This window comes from Microcaecilia unicolor, chromosome 9 (assembly GCF_901765095.1).
Source record: "Microcaecilia unicolor chromosome 9, aMicUni1.1, whole genome shotgun sequence".
Taxonomy (NCBI): Eukaryota; Metazoa; Chordata; class Amphibia; order Gymnophiona; family Siphonopidae; genus Microcaecilia; species Microcaecilia unicolor.
The window spans coordinates 55218595-55234883 of record NC_044039.1 but is presented as its reverse complement, the minus strand read 5'-3'; positions in this window follow the sequence as shown (position 1 = coordinate 55234883).

Here is a 16289-nt window from a genome sequence, read left to right as displayed (position 1 = left end):
TATATATTCTATCTTTGCTTATACCCTACAATGTCAATTAAAATATTCTATTATGTATTGTGTTGATATTATAAGTGGTATACTATGCCATACTTTGTATTGTTATTTGAATATTTTTACTTCTGTAATTGTCTATCGCTCATGTTTAATTTATTCTTATTGTACACTGCCTTGAGTGAATTCCTTTAAAAAGGAGGCAAATAAATCCTAATATACAAATAAACAAGTAAAGGCTAACCTTTTTTCCCTTACCTTTTCAGCTACTACGTTCGAGAACTAGAGTGGCCTTCTTTTCCTCTTAGTTTTATGTAATTTTCTAACATAAATATTTGTCGCCCTTAGAATAGCTCCTTTCAGTTTCACCCACTGATATTCGACTTCCTTCAACTGTTCCCATCCAACTAGCGTTTTCTGAGAAATTCCCCCATCTCAGCAAAGTTAATTATTTAGAAATCTAGGACCCTCAATCTCGAATAAGCCTTCGCCTCTTGCATCTTAATATTAAACTACACCATCCAGTGGTCACTAGATGTCAAATGGTTTCCCACTGTAACATCGGAAACATTCTCCCTGTTTGTAATGTGAAGGAGAGGACCTGGGGGTGGATGAGATGGAAGTGGAGGGGGAAGAAGTGAGGAGGCTCAAGAGCAGAAGAAGGTCGAACAGAGCCTTGCCTCCATTCCAGCCACAGAGAGCGGAGGGAGAAGTAGTAATGCCCCCTAGGAAAGGGTGGAGGGAGAAGGACTACATTACCCATCATCCCCCGAGAGAGAGAAGAGAAGGTTAGTGACCCCTGTAAAATGGAGGAGAGGCAGAGACTACATTTCCCAGCAAACCCCGGGGCAAACCCTGGTACAGAGATTATCTTCCCCAGCAGGCCAGAGGGGAGAGCTCTAACAAGGCAGGGGAGGGTCACCTGGAGGGTAATCAAGTAAAGAGGACCAGCTGCCCAGGGAGGAGGAGAATGAGCCCATGGACTGGCAAGAAGCTGGGGAGAAGGAAAAGGAAGGAGGCCTTGAGGAACCCATGGACCTTTCTGCCTGGGCTCACTCCTTGGGAAACAAAGTGAAGAACCAGGTGAACTCTTGGTATAACAGCTGGGCTGGAAGGGGGAAAGAGAAAAGGTCATGCGGGAGGAGGGTCAGTGCAGTAATAGAGTGACCCAGAGAGGGTGGGATCTTTTCCTCTTTCCCAAGAGAGTTCAGGCTGGGTTTTTTGTGGAAGAGACTGTGGGTCTGAACTGAGTGCTAAGGCACAATGAACTGTGAATTTTGAACTGTGTGGAAGAGCCTTGTGTGGTGGGAGGGGGGAAGTAAGCTACAGTCTGTGCTTCCCTTTTGTGGGCTGAGGCCCAAAGAACTTTGAGGTTTTTGAACTGTTGCAGAAACCCAAGCATGGGGCCAAGCTACCTGGGTTCCTTTTGGTTGTGAAGTGGACTACAGGGGAATCTATCTTTGGGGACTGTTAAATTGGCTCCAACTGTTTTTTTTTTTCTTGAAGCAGCAGAGAGCTGCACTGTTTTTTTTTCTCCTGCTACGCCTGGCCCCTGTAAGTAAAAACAGGAGCAGACTGTTTGGAGGGTTGCAGGATTTCTGTTGGACGTATTGGACTGTGAATCCCTGACAATAAAAAGGATTGGTGATTTTACCTTTTGGAGTTTGATTCCTTTGAGCCCTGCCCTGTGAACTGCAGTGAGCCAGGAGGCTGAGCGGCCAGGGTGGAGGCAAGATCCCGAAGACCCTCGGGCGGAGGGAAAGATCTTTCACAGTAAGCACCAGGTCTAGAATTGCTCCATCCCACATTGGTTCCATCACCCACTGCTGGAACAACAGTTCCTCCTGTAGAGAATCTAAGATCCCTTTGCTTCTAGACGCCCCCACAGCAGGGATGCTCCAATTGACATCCGGCATATTAAAGGTACCTCCCCTTTCTTAGCTATCTTGTGAATGTCTTCAATTAAATCTCTGTCCATTTCTTCTGTGTGGGTGATCTGTATATTATACCAATGCAAATACATTTTATTTTCCCTCTTACCAGTTTAACCCACAGCGCTTCTTCCTTACCCCATATGTCCTGCAATTCTGTCACTTTAATTTTAAACATATAATGCCACTCCTCCATCTGGGCAAGGCTGAATGAGGGGGAAGGACAGACTTTCTAGATCAGTGTTTATCAATCTTTCTCTAGCCACTACCCAATTTGTGTGGACACAGAAGGTACACAACTCACAGGGGTGCAGACCAATAATGTCCTATAGAGGTCTTGCCCAGGTCACAACCCCAAACTTAGGTTTCATGACTGCATTTGGGATCCCAAAACCCAGTTTGGGAAACTCTGCTCTAGATGCCTCACAGCAAGCAAGAGGTACAAAGCTGAAATCAAGGTAGCAATAGAACTGTACACATAATAGGGAACATCTCTTCAGTAACAGAACAAACTCAAGAAAATGCATGCATGTATTTGTTGCAATCATAGTAACATCCAGATCAAGTGTCAGTGATAACAGTGAGCCTATTGTTAAAGTTGCCTGTAGTGTTTGAAAAAAAATATGAATATTTAGCACCATTATACAGATTGGTGGTAATACAGAATATACATATAAAGGTGATCACTGCCACTAACTATGGAGGCAATTCTATAAATGGGCACCTCCATTTAGGTTTCCCAATGCCATGTGGTAGGTACCTATTCTATAACAGAATCTATAAAAGGCAAGTTCAAGTGGAAATACACAAGGTTGCTGGAATCAAATATTCATAAATTCTAACAGAAAGGTTCCCACAAACCAAACCAAAATCTCAAACATAACATTTAAATGTTAGGTATTGTTCCTCAGTGATGCTGTTCCCATATTACTTCAAGGGAATTACAATTGCCTCATAATCTTCATCAGTCCCATCAATCACTTATTTCTTCATTCAATTTCTTCATCAATTTTTTATAGATTGTCTTGTTGTATAAAATTATAAAGTTACTTACATGCAGTGCATTTTTTGTAGAAAAAAAGGTGCCGGTACTCATTATGGGCGGGGTCCACATATGGCTCCACCCCTATGATAGCCACACCCACATTAGCCACACCCCTTATATCAGCCATGGCGCATATAAACAGATTTCATTGAAAATATACTAGTATAGTAGAAAAACAATAACTTGTGATTTTTTTTCATTATAAATCATTTCTGTAAGATGTTACAGCTCCAGTATACCCAGTGCAAAATAAGACAACAGATGTAAATTCTCAAATTTGGACAAATTCCAAACACTAAAATGAAAATAAAATAATTTTTTTCTACCTTTGTTGTCTGGTGACTGTTTTCTATACATACTGGTCCAAGTGTCTGATTCTGCTGCTCTCTATCTGTTCTCTTAACTCCATTTCCAGGGCTTCCTTTCCATTTATTTCTTTACTTTCCTCCTTTCTTCTTCCATGTCCAGCATTTCTCCTCTCTCCCCACCAACCCCTCCATCCATCCATGTCCAGCAATTCTCCTCTATCTCCTGCTCTGCTCTCCTCTCCATCCTTTTCCAGCATTTCTCCTTCCTCCCCTGCCATCCCATCCATGTGGCTCTCCTTCCTATCTTCCCTCCCCTCCATCCATGTCCAGCATGTCTCCTCTCTCCCTTGCCCTGCCCTCCCCTCCCTTGTCCAGTGATTCTCCTCTCTCCCCTGCCCTCCTCTCCTATCCAAGTCCAGCTATTCTCTCTTCCCTGCCTTCCCCTTCCATCCATGTCCAGCAATTCTCCATTCTCCTCTCTCCCCTGCCCTACTATCCCATCCCCTCCATGTCCAGCGATTCTCTTTTGCCCCTATCCTCCCCCTCCCTTCAATGTCCAGTGACTCGCCCCCCAGCCCCACTTGCCCAGCCCCCCAGCCCCACTTGCCCACACACATACCCCCAGCCCTACTTGCCCCCACACACACCCCCAGCCCCACTTGCCCACACACACACACACCCCCAGCCCCACTTGCCCACACCCCCCCAGCCCCACTTGCCCACACACACCCCCAGCCCCACTTGCCCATACACACATACCCCCAGCCCTACTTGCCCACACAACACCCCCAGCCCCACTTGCCCACACACACACACACCCCCAGCCCCACTTGCCCACACACACCCCCCCAGCCCTACTTGCCCACACACACCCCCAGCCCCACTTGCCCACACACCCCCAGCCCCACTTGCCACACACCCCCCCCCAGCCCCACTTGCTCACCCTCCCCTGCTCGCTCCCTGCTGTTTGCACCCGGCCGATCCATGCCTCGTAAAACTTTAATTTTTTCGCAAACCGGCAGACTGAAGAAAGAAAACAAACAGCAGACAGGCTTGCCTCCTTCCATCGCGTCGGCCGCTTCATTTCCCTGCATTCTCAGCGCGTCCCGCCCTCGAGGAAAGGAAATGACATCAGAGGAGGGCGGGACGTGCTGAGAATGCAGGGAAACGAAGCGGCCGACGCGATGGGAGGAGGCAAGCCTGTCTGCTGTTTGTTTTCTTTCTTCAGTCTGCCGGTTCGCGAAAAAATAAAAGTTTTTCGAGGCAGGGATCGGCCGGATGCAAACAGCAGGGAGTGAGCAGGTGAGTCCCAGAAAAAAGGTGCCGGTACGCCGTACCGTTGCGTACCGGCACAAAAAAAGCACTGCTTACATGAACAGCTGAAACTCATAGGGAAATCAGTACTGACATGTGTTTAGCCAGTTAATGCATGTGGTAATGTGAGCAAGGGTGGGCCTGAAGACAAAACAAACAGGAGCTGCATAATGAATGCAATTAAAAGAAAATGCTATTTATTGTAAGTATCAGATAGGGGTCATGTTCCATTCACTGGTAGGGGAGAAAAATAAATATAAAAAGTTATTTAAATGTAATAATGTTCTCCAGTGGCCTGCTCCTACAGGGCCATGACATATATTACTATCTCTCAGCACAGCAGTACAGTTTATTGGTCTCTGGCCTGGGTTCCCAGATATACCAATGTAGTCTCTAGCAGCAGTGGCGTTCCTGGACTGGATGGCACCTGGGGCGGAGCACCGATGCACCCCCCCCCCCTCCGGGTGCAGCGCGCCCCCCCCTGCTAGATGACACCTCCCCCCCTCCGGTGAAATGACACCCCCCCAGGTGCACGCCGCTGGGGGGGGGGTGTGTGCCGCGGCGCGCGCCTGTTCCTCCAAGTTCGCTAAACTTTGTTCACTGCAGCTCCCTCTGCCCCGGAACAGGAAGTAACCTGTTCCAGGGCAGAGGGAGCTGCAGTGAACGAATGAAGTTTAGCGAACTCGGAGGAGCAGGCGCGCACCGCGGCCCCCCGCAGCGGCATACACCCGGGGCGGACTGCCCCCACCGCCCCCCCCCTTGGTACGCCACTGTCTTGCAGTTACTTGAGTCAAAATTCAAAGCTGCAAGGTTCCACACATGCACCAATGCACAAGTTCAACTTGGCCTACCTAACTGTAGTAGTTGCAGTTCACACATAGGTAGTGGAAGGAAATGTAGTTAGGTATTGCTGCTTCTTTGGGCCTCCTTAACCTAGCTGTGCCCCTGGCTTTTACACTTCCTAGATCATGTCCTCCTGGCTCCACCCCTCCTGTGTCATTTCCCTCTTGGGTGGGACTATGGTTTATGTCAGGGTCCATCTCCTGTGACCAAAAAATCAACACTGGCGTGATCTCAGCCTACCCAATGTCGAACCTCAAAACTAAAAGTCTGGAAGGCTAAGAAACCACTGCATGATATGGACATTTGTCTCCTTATGGTGAGCCATCCACTTATGGGGTTCATAGTCTGTAACTAGCAAGAAGTGATGTCCCAGCAGATAATACTGGAATGTCTCCAAGGTCCACTTAACAGCTAGGGCCTGATTTTAACTCCTAACCCTTACTCACTTGTTCAGTACTGTAGGATGAAAATAAGTAATTAAGGCAATAATTATTCCCTGATAAAACTTATTACAAGGTTTCCGCTCAGTCTAGGGGATATTATAAAGAAACCTTGTGCTGGCACCCTGCCAGTGTTTTGTTCTTCGCCAAAGAACCAAAGCCACGTCACAGATGATAATTGTTATTATTTATTACAGGTAGAAAATAGACACTCTGCAATAGCTTATATGCAATATAATATCTCTTACTGATATGCACTAACAAAATATATTGTCTAACTACACTCTGATTATCCTGAGACTACGTACAGTAATGATTAGAACAGTACAAATGATATCCTAATGATCCTTATGAAACTTATCACATCTTATGCAAAATACACATTAGCAGCTGTCCCTGACCAAGAGCTGACATAAACCAGTCGTACTTAGATAAAACCACTGCCTAACCCCAGACCAGGAAATATATCACTGTGATCTTACCACACTGTCCTGATGACGGCTTCAGATAAGACCGGAGCAGAATCTCCCCAGACGCTATCTTAGCTGTCTGTGTCTTATGTAGTGCAGGTCTTTCTCAGCAAACACACAGGTTCCAGTCTCTCCTTTGGTTCTCAGAGCCAATATCTCTGCCACAGGTATTAGCACCAGTTATGCAGGTCACAAGGTTGGTATCATACAGTCTCTAGCTCACCCCGAGCCTTGCTGGATTTCTCAGGTCCTTCACAGGTACTCCTCCGAGGGTCTCCAACAACTTTCTTCTCCCACTCTCCCCGCGTTCTTCAGACCTCTCTCTGTGATAGCTTGGACCAATTCTCCCCTCATACCGTACAGTGCATGGGTAAGAAGAGTTCTTTGTTTTGTGACCTTGGAGATGGTAACTTCTGGTGCCATGAGTATGACTCCCTTCCCAACGTCTCAGAGATAGAAGGGGGATGGTTGGAACACAGAATATCCTTGGCTTCAGCAAGCCTGTCAGTGATTTTCCACAAGCTGAAGCTGGATCTTGCTGACACAGAGATGTTGCAGCAGCCATCTTATTATACCAAGATGTCATAGGCTTGTATAGGCCAAGACCAGCTCAGGCTAGATCACAGGGAAATACCCCTACAGTACCCATGTTTTATCATTCCCACCTTAGTAATTCCCTTATCTCTTATTTGTCCAGTCTGTCCTAATTAGATTGTAAGCACTGTCAAGCAGGGACTTTCTCTTTATGTCAAGTGTACAGCGCTGCATATGTCTAGTAGTGCTGTAGAAATGATAAGTAATAGTAGTAGTAGTAGTAGTATTTCTCTCCCTAGGAAACAGCTTCCAGCTGATGTAGGCCACAGCATATGCTACCCCTATCCACTTCTTGGGCTAAAACTGCTCCAAGCCCAACCTCTGACATCCATCTGCACCACAAAAGTCTGGGCTGTATAGCACTGGCTCTGATAGATGACATTTTAGAGTCTGGAAGCAGTGTCCAGTTCTGACATCCAATGCACCTCAGGGGTTTTCTTCTGTGGGAGGTGGGTCATTGGCTCTGCTTTCTTAACAAACCCTGGAATGAATTATTGGTAGTAACCAATGAGCCCCAGGAATGCTTGCACCTGTTTCTCGGTCTGAGGTACCACCACTTGCATGATCACCTCCATCTTCTTGACCTGGGGTTTCACTTGCTCTTTCCTTACAGAGTACTCTAGGTACTGGACCTCCATTCCTTCCAGGAATGTCCACCTGGATGAGGTGGGTCCTCCAGTCTTTGCTGTAAATGACAATGTTATCTAAGTCAGCGGCTGCACAACCACCAAGCAGCTTTAACAGGTGGTTGACAAGGCATTAAATGTCACAGGAGCCCAATGAAAGCCAAAAGGCAGTACAGTAAGCTGGAACAGACCTTGAGGAGTCACAACTCAAAGTACTGGATTTCAGATGGGCTGATTTTGGTAAAATGAGGGAATACCTGAAGAAGGAGCTGATGGCATGGGTAGGCACAGGTGAAGTGGAAGCACAGTGGTCCAAGCTGAAAGCTGCTATAAGTATTGTAACTAATCATTACACTAGGAAGAAAACAAGAGAAACAGGAAGTCTATATGGTTCTCCGAACAGGTGGCTGAAAAAATAAGGGCAAAAGAGGCTTTGTTCAAGAAATACAGAAGAACGTAACAGGAGGATAACAGAAGAGATTACCAGCTTAAACTAAAAGAAGCCAAGAGGAAAATATGGCAAGCAAAAGTGCAGGTGGAAGAAAAAAATGGCTAAAGATGTAAAGAGAGGTGACAAGACCTTTTTCAGATATATTGGGGAAAGGAGAAGGTATAGGAATGAAATTATAAGACCGAAAGATGCTGAGAATATCTATGTGAAGAGTGATGAAGATACAGCAAATGTGCTAAATAAATACTTCTCTTCAATATCCATGAAAGAAAATCCTAGAGAAGGATGGCGATTGGCTGCTGAGAGTATATCTGGGAATGGAGTGGATATTACGCTGTTCATGGAAGAAAGTGAACGGCATAAGTGAAGTCCATGTGCTGGACCTGAACCAAAATACTGCTAAGTGATTTCTGATTATTTTATTCTAATTTCTCAACTTTTTGGCTATAGGCTTAGCTACCTGATATACCTATTCTCTTGAATTGCTTAATTAATTTGTCCTGTGAATCTGTATTGTGGTGCACTTCTCTGTCTTCTAACCCTGTCCCCCCTCCCAAAAAGACAAAAACAACAAAAATAATACCCTCTTTTCCTTTCCTGCCTAGCTCTGATAGAGGATAGACTTTTCTAACTGCTTCTGGTCCTGTAGCATTCTAACTTTGTGGAAAGGTTCTGCCAGTCCTAGGCAAAAACAAAAACTTAGTCTCCCAACTAATTATACATTTGCATTTTACATTGATAAAACTGCTATAATTAATGGGAATATTTAGATTTATTTACTAAAGGAAAGTTATATTCTAGTGGAATTTGCTAGTTAAATCAACTGAAAATTCTTTGATCAGACTGTATCAGTTCTGGTCATACCTAGAGAACTTTTTTTGATACAGCACTTGGCTAACTCACTAGGACATGTGGAGGGGCATAATCGAACGGCATCGGCCAAATAGATGGCCGGCCATCTATTTGGCTGGCGCCGCAAAGAGCAGTCCAGAACCGTATTATCGAAAAATATGGCCGACCATCTTTTGTTTCGATAATACGGTTGGAGCTGGCCAAATGTCAGAGATGGCTGGGTTTGAGATGGCCGGCAAAGGTTTTCGCTGATAATGGAAACTAATGCCGGCGATCTCAAACCCGGCCAAATCCAAGGCATTTGGTCATGGAAGGAGCCAGCATTTATAGTGCACTGGTCCCCCTGACATGCCAGGGCACCAACTGGGCACCCTAGGGGGCACTGCAGTGGACTTAAAAAATAGCTCCCAGGTGCATATCTCCCTTACCTTGGGTGTTGAGCCCCCCAAAACCCACTCCCCACAACTGTACACCACTACCATAGCCCTTAGGAATGAAGGGGGGCACCTACATGTGGGTAGAGTGGGTTTTGGGGGGGTTTGGAGGGCTTAACATTTACCACCACAAGTGTAACAGGTAGGGGGGGATGGGCCTGGGTCCACCTGCCTGAAGTGCACTGCACTCACTAAATACTGTTCCAGGGACCTGCATACTGCTGTCAGGGAGCTGGGTATGACATTTGAGGCTGGCATAGAGGCTGGGTGGGAGGGGGTTGGTGACCACTGGGGGATTAAGGGGAGGTCATCCCCGATTCCCTCCGGTGGTCATTTGGTCAGTTGGGGCACAATTTTAAAGCTTGGTCCTAAAAAAAAAAGGGACCAAGTGAAGCCGGCGAAATGCTCATCAGGGCTGGCTTTCTTTTTTCTATTATTGGGCGAAGCCGGCCATCTCTTGAGCATGCCCCTGTCCCGCCCCCATCCCGCCTTCGCTACCCTATCTACATGCCACCTTGAAGTTTGGCCGGCTTCGCAACGGAAAGCAGTTGGCGCCGGCCAAAATTGGCTTTCGATTATACCGATTTGGCTGGGTTCAGGAGATTGCTGGCCATCTCCCGATTTGTGTCGGAAGATGGCCGGCGATCTCCTTCAAAAATAAGCTGGAGAAATTCAGACAATATATTTCTAGGCATTTAAACTAGAAGGCGGGGGTGGCATATGGAGGCAGTTCACGTCAAGTGGTCACCCCCAGCTAAAGCTAAAGATAAGATGCGTCAGTAGAAAAGAAAGCAATGAAAACAATCTTAGCAAATCACTTCTTACCAACACAGCAGGAAGTGAGACTAAACAAAAAACTAAACAGAAGATAAAAATTCCACTGAAATGTAGATGGAAAGCGATGACCACAAATGCTTGCAGTCTAAGCAATAAAGTTTATGACCTGCAAGCTCTGATGTTAGAGGCAGGCTTAGACGTTGTTGCAATCATGGAGACATGGCTCAATGGTTCCCATGAATGGGATGTGAGCGTACAGGGCTATAATCTATTTAGGCAGGATAGAGATGGTCGTAAAGGTGGAGGAGTGGCTCTGTATGTGAGAAATGATATCGCAGTGACTGAAATGACAGGGGCCTTGGGAAAGGAAGAAATGATATGGATCACCTTAAAAAGAGATGATAGAACCTCTGTCCACGTGGGTGTTGTCTACAGACCTCTGACACAATCGGAGGAACTAGATAAAGATCTGATCACAGATATTCAAAAGTTGGGAAAGAAGAGAGAGGTGCTGTTGCTGGGAGATTTCAATCTGCTGGATGTAGATTGGAAGGTTCCATTTGCGAAATCAGAAAGAAGTAGAGAGATCAAGGATGCTTTTCAAAGTGCTCTGCTCAGACAAATGTATTTATTTATTTATGGTTCATTTCTACCTCACATTTTCCCACAACTGCAGGCACAATGTGTCTTACATGAATTACAAAAGTAGAGAGGTACAACACATGAATGGTTATGGAACCCAAGAGGGAGGGAGCGACGCTAGATCTGGTGCTCACAAATGGGGATAGTGTGTCAAATGTCCGAGTGGGTGCCCACCTGAGCAGCAGTGACCATCAAACATTGGTTTTATATAACAGCTGAAATGGAGGGCAGCCACTCAAAACTCAGTCCTGGATTTCAAGCATGCTGACTTTAGTAAAATGGGGTAATACCTGAGGAAGGAGCTGATGGGCTGGGAGGACATATGAGAAGTGGAAGGGCAGTGGTCCAGGCTGAAAGAAGCTATAAATATGGCCACAAACCTTTATGTAAGGAGAGTAAATAAAAGCAAGAGAAAAAGGAAACTGATATGGTTCTCCAAGCAAGTGGCTGAGAAAATAAAGGCTAAAGAGTTGGCGTTTATGAAATACAAAAAAAAACTCAAGACGAGGAACACGGAGAGGAATACCGGATGAAACTGAAAGAAGCCAAGAGAAAGATATGTCTGGCGAAAGTGAAAGCGGAAGGACAAATGGCTAGAAATGTAAGGAGGGGTGACAAAAATTTCTTCAGGTATATTAGTGAAAGGAGGAAGACTGAAAGATGCTGCGAACCGCTATGTAGATAATGATGAAGAAAAAGCAAATTTGCTAAACAGATATTTTTGCTATGTTTTCACAGAAGAAAATCCTGGAGAAGGACCACGATTGACTGGCAAAAGTACATATGAGAATGGAGTGGCTATAGCACTGTTCACAGAAGAGAGTGTGTATGAACAACTTGAAAATCTAGAGGTGGACAAAGCCATGGGACCGGAAGGGATCCACCCCAGGATATTGAGGGAGCTCAGAGAGGTTCTGGTGAGTCCTCTTTAAGATTTGTTTAATAAATCCTTGGAGACAGGAGAGGTTCCATGGGATTGGAGAACAGCGGATGTGGTCCCTCTTCACATAAGTGGTGATAGGGAAGAAGCTGGAAACTACAGGCCGGTAAGCCTCACTTCGGTTATTGGAAAAGTAATGGAAGCAATGCTGAAGGAAAGGATAGTGAATTTCCTGGAAGCCAATAAGTTGCAAGATCAGAGACAACATGGTTTTCCCAAAGGTAAATCGTGCCAAATGAATCTAATTGAATTCTTTGACTGGGTGACCGGAGAATTGAATCATGGGCGTGCTATAGACGTAAGACTGACTTGGACATAGTTGCAGTCACAGAGACATGGCTCAATGGTTCCCATGAATGGGATGTAAACATACCAGGCTATAATCTTTTTAGGAAGGATAGAGAGGGACGTAAAGGTGGAGGAGTAGCTCTGTATGTGAGAGATGATATCGCAGCAACTGAAATGACAGGGAAGTGGGGAAAGGAAGAAGCGATATGGATCACCTTAAAAAGAGAGGATAGAACCTTGGTCCACGTGGGTGTTGTCTACAGACCCCCGACACAATTGGAGGAACTGGATAAAGATCTGATCGCTGATATTCAGAAGTTGGGGAAGAAAAGAGAGGTTCTGTTGTTGGGAGATTTTAATCTGCCGGATGTAGATTGGAATGTTCCTTCTGCGAAATCGGAAAGAAGTAGAGAGATTGTGGATGCTTTCCAAAGTGCTCTGCTCAGACAAATGGTGACGGAACCCACGAGGGAGGGAGCGACGCTGGATCTGGTGCTCACGAATGGGGATTGTGTGTCAAATGTCCGAGTGGCTGCGCACCTGGGAAGCAGTGACCATCAAACGGTTTGTTTTGATATAACGGCTCATGTGGATAGCGGCCACTCTAAACTCAAAGTCCTGGACTTCAAGCGAACTGACTTTAACAAAATGGGGTAATACCTGAGGAAGGAGCTGATGGGCTGCGAGAACGCACAACACGTGGAAGGACAGTGGTCCAAGCTGAAAGAAGTAATAAACAGGGCCACAGACCTTTATGTAAGGAGGGTAAATAAGAGCAAGAGAAAAAGGAAACCGATATGGTTTTCAAAGCAAGTGGCTGAGAAAATAAAGGCTAAAGAGTTAGCATTCCAGAAATACAAAAAATCTCAAGTACAGGAACACGGGGAGGAATACCGGATGAAACTGAAAGAAGCCAAGAGAGAGGTACGTCTGGCGAAGGCGCAAGCAGAAGAACAAATGGCTAGAAATGTACGGAGGGGAGACAAAAACTTCTTCAGGTATATTAGTGAAAGGAGAAAGACTAAAAAGGGGATTGTGAGACTAAAAGATACAGCAAAACGCTATGTAGAAAATGATGAAGAAAAAGCCAATTTGCTAAATAGATACTTTTGTTCTGTTTTTACTGAAGAAAATCCTGGGGAAGGACCGAGAGGGACTGGCAAAAGTACACCTGAAAATGAAGTGGATAGAGCACCGTTCACGGAAGAGAGTGTGTATGAACAACTTGGAAAGCTAAAGGTGGACAAAGCCATGGGGCCGGACGGGATCCACCCCAGAATACTGAGGGAACTCAGAGAGGTTCTGGCGGGTCCTCTTAAAGATTTGTTTAATAAATCCTTGGAGACGGGAGAGGTTCCGAGGGATTGGAGAATGGCGGAGGTGGTCCCTCTTCACAAAAGTGGTGATAGGGAAGAAGCTGGTAACTACAGGCCGGTAAGCCTCACTTCGGTTATTGGAAAAGTAATGGAAGCCATGCTGAAGAAAAGGATAGTGAATTTCCTGGAAGCCAATAAGTTGCAAGATCCGAGACAACATGGATTCACCAAAGGGAAATCGTGCCAAACGAATCTCATTGAATTCTTTGACTGGGTGACAGGAGAATTAAATCAAGGACGTGCTATGGACGTCATCTACTTAGATTTCAGCAAGGCTTTTGACATGGTTCCCCACAGGAGGCTCTTGAATAAACTAGAAGGGCTGAAGATAGGACCCGAAGTGGTGAACTGGATTAGGAACTGGTTGATGGGCAGACGCCAGAAGGTGGTGGTGAATGGAGTTCGCTCGGAGGAGGGAAAGGTGAGTACTGGAGTGCCTCAGGGATTGGTGCTGGGGCCGATTCTGTTCAATATATTTGTGAGTGACATTGCCGAAGGGTTAGAAGGTAAAGTTTGACTTTTTGCGGATGACACCAAGATTTGCAACAGAGTGGACACCCCGGAGGGAGTGGAAAACATGAAAAAGATCTGAAGAAGCTGGAAAAATGGTCTAACGTTTGGCAATTAAAATTCAATGCGAAGAAATGCAAAGTGATGCACTTAGGGAGTAGAAATCCAAGGGAGGCGTATGTGTTAGGTGGGGAGAGCCTGATAGACATGGACGGGGAGAGGGATCTTGGGGTGATAGTATCTGAGGACCTGAAGGCGATGAAACAGTGCGACAAGGCGGTGGCCATAGCGAGAAGGTTGCTAGGCTGTATAGAGAGAGGTGTGACCAGCAGAAGAAAGGAGGTTTTAATGCCCCTGTATAAGACGTTGGTGAGGCCCCACCTGGAGTATTGTGTTCAGTTTTGGAGGCCGTACCTTGCGAAGGATGTTAAAAAAATGGAAGCGGTGCAAAGAAAAGCTACGAGGATGGTATGGGAGTTGCATTCCAAGACGTATGAAGAGAGACTTGCTGATCTGAACATGTATACTCTGGAGGAAAGGAGGAACAGGGGTGATATGATACAGACGTTCAAATATTTGAAAGGTATTAATCCGCAAACAAATCTTTTCCGGAGATGGGAAGGCGGTAGAACGAGAGGACATGAAATGAGATTGAAGGGGGGCAGTCTCAGGAAAGATGTCAGGAAGTATTTCTTCACGGAGAGGGTGGTGAACGCTTGGAATGCCCTCCCGCGGGAGGTGGTGGAGATGAAAACGGTAACGGAATTCAAACATGCGTGGGACAGGCATAAAGGAATCCTGTGCAGAAGGAATGGATCCACAGAAGCTTAGCTGAAATTGGGTGGCGGGGGGAAGAGGGGTTGGTGGTTGAGAGGCTAGGATGGGGGAGGGCAGACTTATACGGGGTCTGTGCCGGAGCCAGTGATGGGAGGCGGGACTGGTGGTTGGGAAGCGGGAAATACTGCTGGACAGACTTATACGGTCTGTGCCCTGAAAAAGACAGGTACAAATCAAGGTAAGGTATACACATATGAGTTTATCGTGGGCAGACTAGTTGGACCGTGCAGGTCTTTTTCTGCCGTCATCTACTATGTTACTATGTTACTATGTAATCTACTTAGATTTCAGCAAAGCTTTTGACACGGTTCCCCACAGAAGGCTCTTGAATAAATTTGACAGGCTGAAGATAGGACCCGACGTGGTGAACTGGATTAGGAACTGGTTGACGGACAGACGCCAGAGGGTGTTGGTTAATGGAATTCGCTTGGATGAGGGAAAGGTGAGTTGTGGAGTGCCTCAGGGATCGGTGCTAGGGTCGATTCTGTTCAATATATTTGTGAGTGACATTGCTGAAGGGTTAGAAGGTAAAGTTTGCCTTTTTGCGGATGATAACAAGACTTCATGGTAAACCTGGAGGAGGTAATGGGGCAGTTCAGCAAACTGAAGAGTAGCAAATCTCCTGGACTGGTAGGTATTCATCTTAGAGTACTGATAGAACTGAAAAATGAGCTTGCGGAGCTACTGTTAGTGATATGCAATTTATCCTTATAATCGAGCGTGGTACCGGAAGATTGGAGGGTAGCCAATGTAACGCCGATTTTTTAAAAAGGTTCCAGGGGAGATCCGGGAAATTATAGACCGGTGAGTCTGACGTCGGTGCTGGGGAAAATGGTAGAGACTATTATCAAAAACAAAATTACAGAGCACATCCAAGGACATGGATTACTGAGACCAAGTCAGCTCGGCTTTTGTGTGGGGAAATCTTGCCTGACCAATTTACTTCAATTCTTTGAAGGAGTAAACAAACATGTGGAGAAAGGGGAGCCAGTTGATATTGTGTATCTGGATTTTCAAAAGGCGTTTGACAAGGTACCTCATGAAAGGCTACAGAGTAAATTGGAGGGTCATGGGTTAGGAGGAAATGTCCTATTGTGGATTAAAAACTGGTTGAAGGATAGGAAACAGAGAGTGGGGTTAAATGGGCAGTATTCTCAATGGAGAAGGGTAGTTAGTGGGGTTCCCCAGGGGTCTGTGCTGGGACCTCTGCTTTTTAACATATTTATAAATGACTTAGAGATGGGAGTAACTAGTGAGGTAATTAAATTTGCTGATGACACAAAGTTATTCAAAGTCGTTAACTCGCGACAGGACTGTGAAAAATTACAGAAGGACCTTGCGAGACTGGGAGACTGGGCGGCTAAATGGCAGATGACGTTTAATGTGAGCCAAGTGCAAGGTGATGCATCTGGGAAAAAAGAACCCGAATTATAGCTACGTCATTCAAGGTTCCACGTTAGGAGTTACGGACCAAGAAAGGGATCTGGGTGTTGTCGTCGATAATACTCTGAAACCTGCTCAGTGTGCTGCTGCGGCTAGGAAAGCGAATAGAATGTTGGGTATTATTAGGAAAGGTATGGAAAACAGGTGTGAGGATGTTATAATGCCGTTGTATCG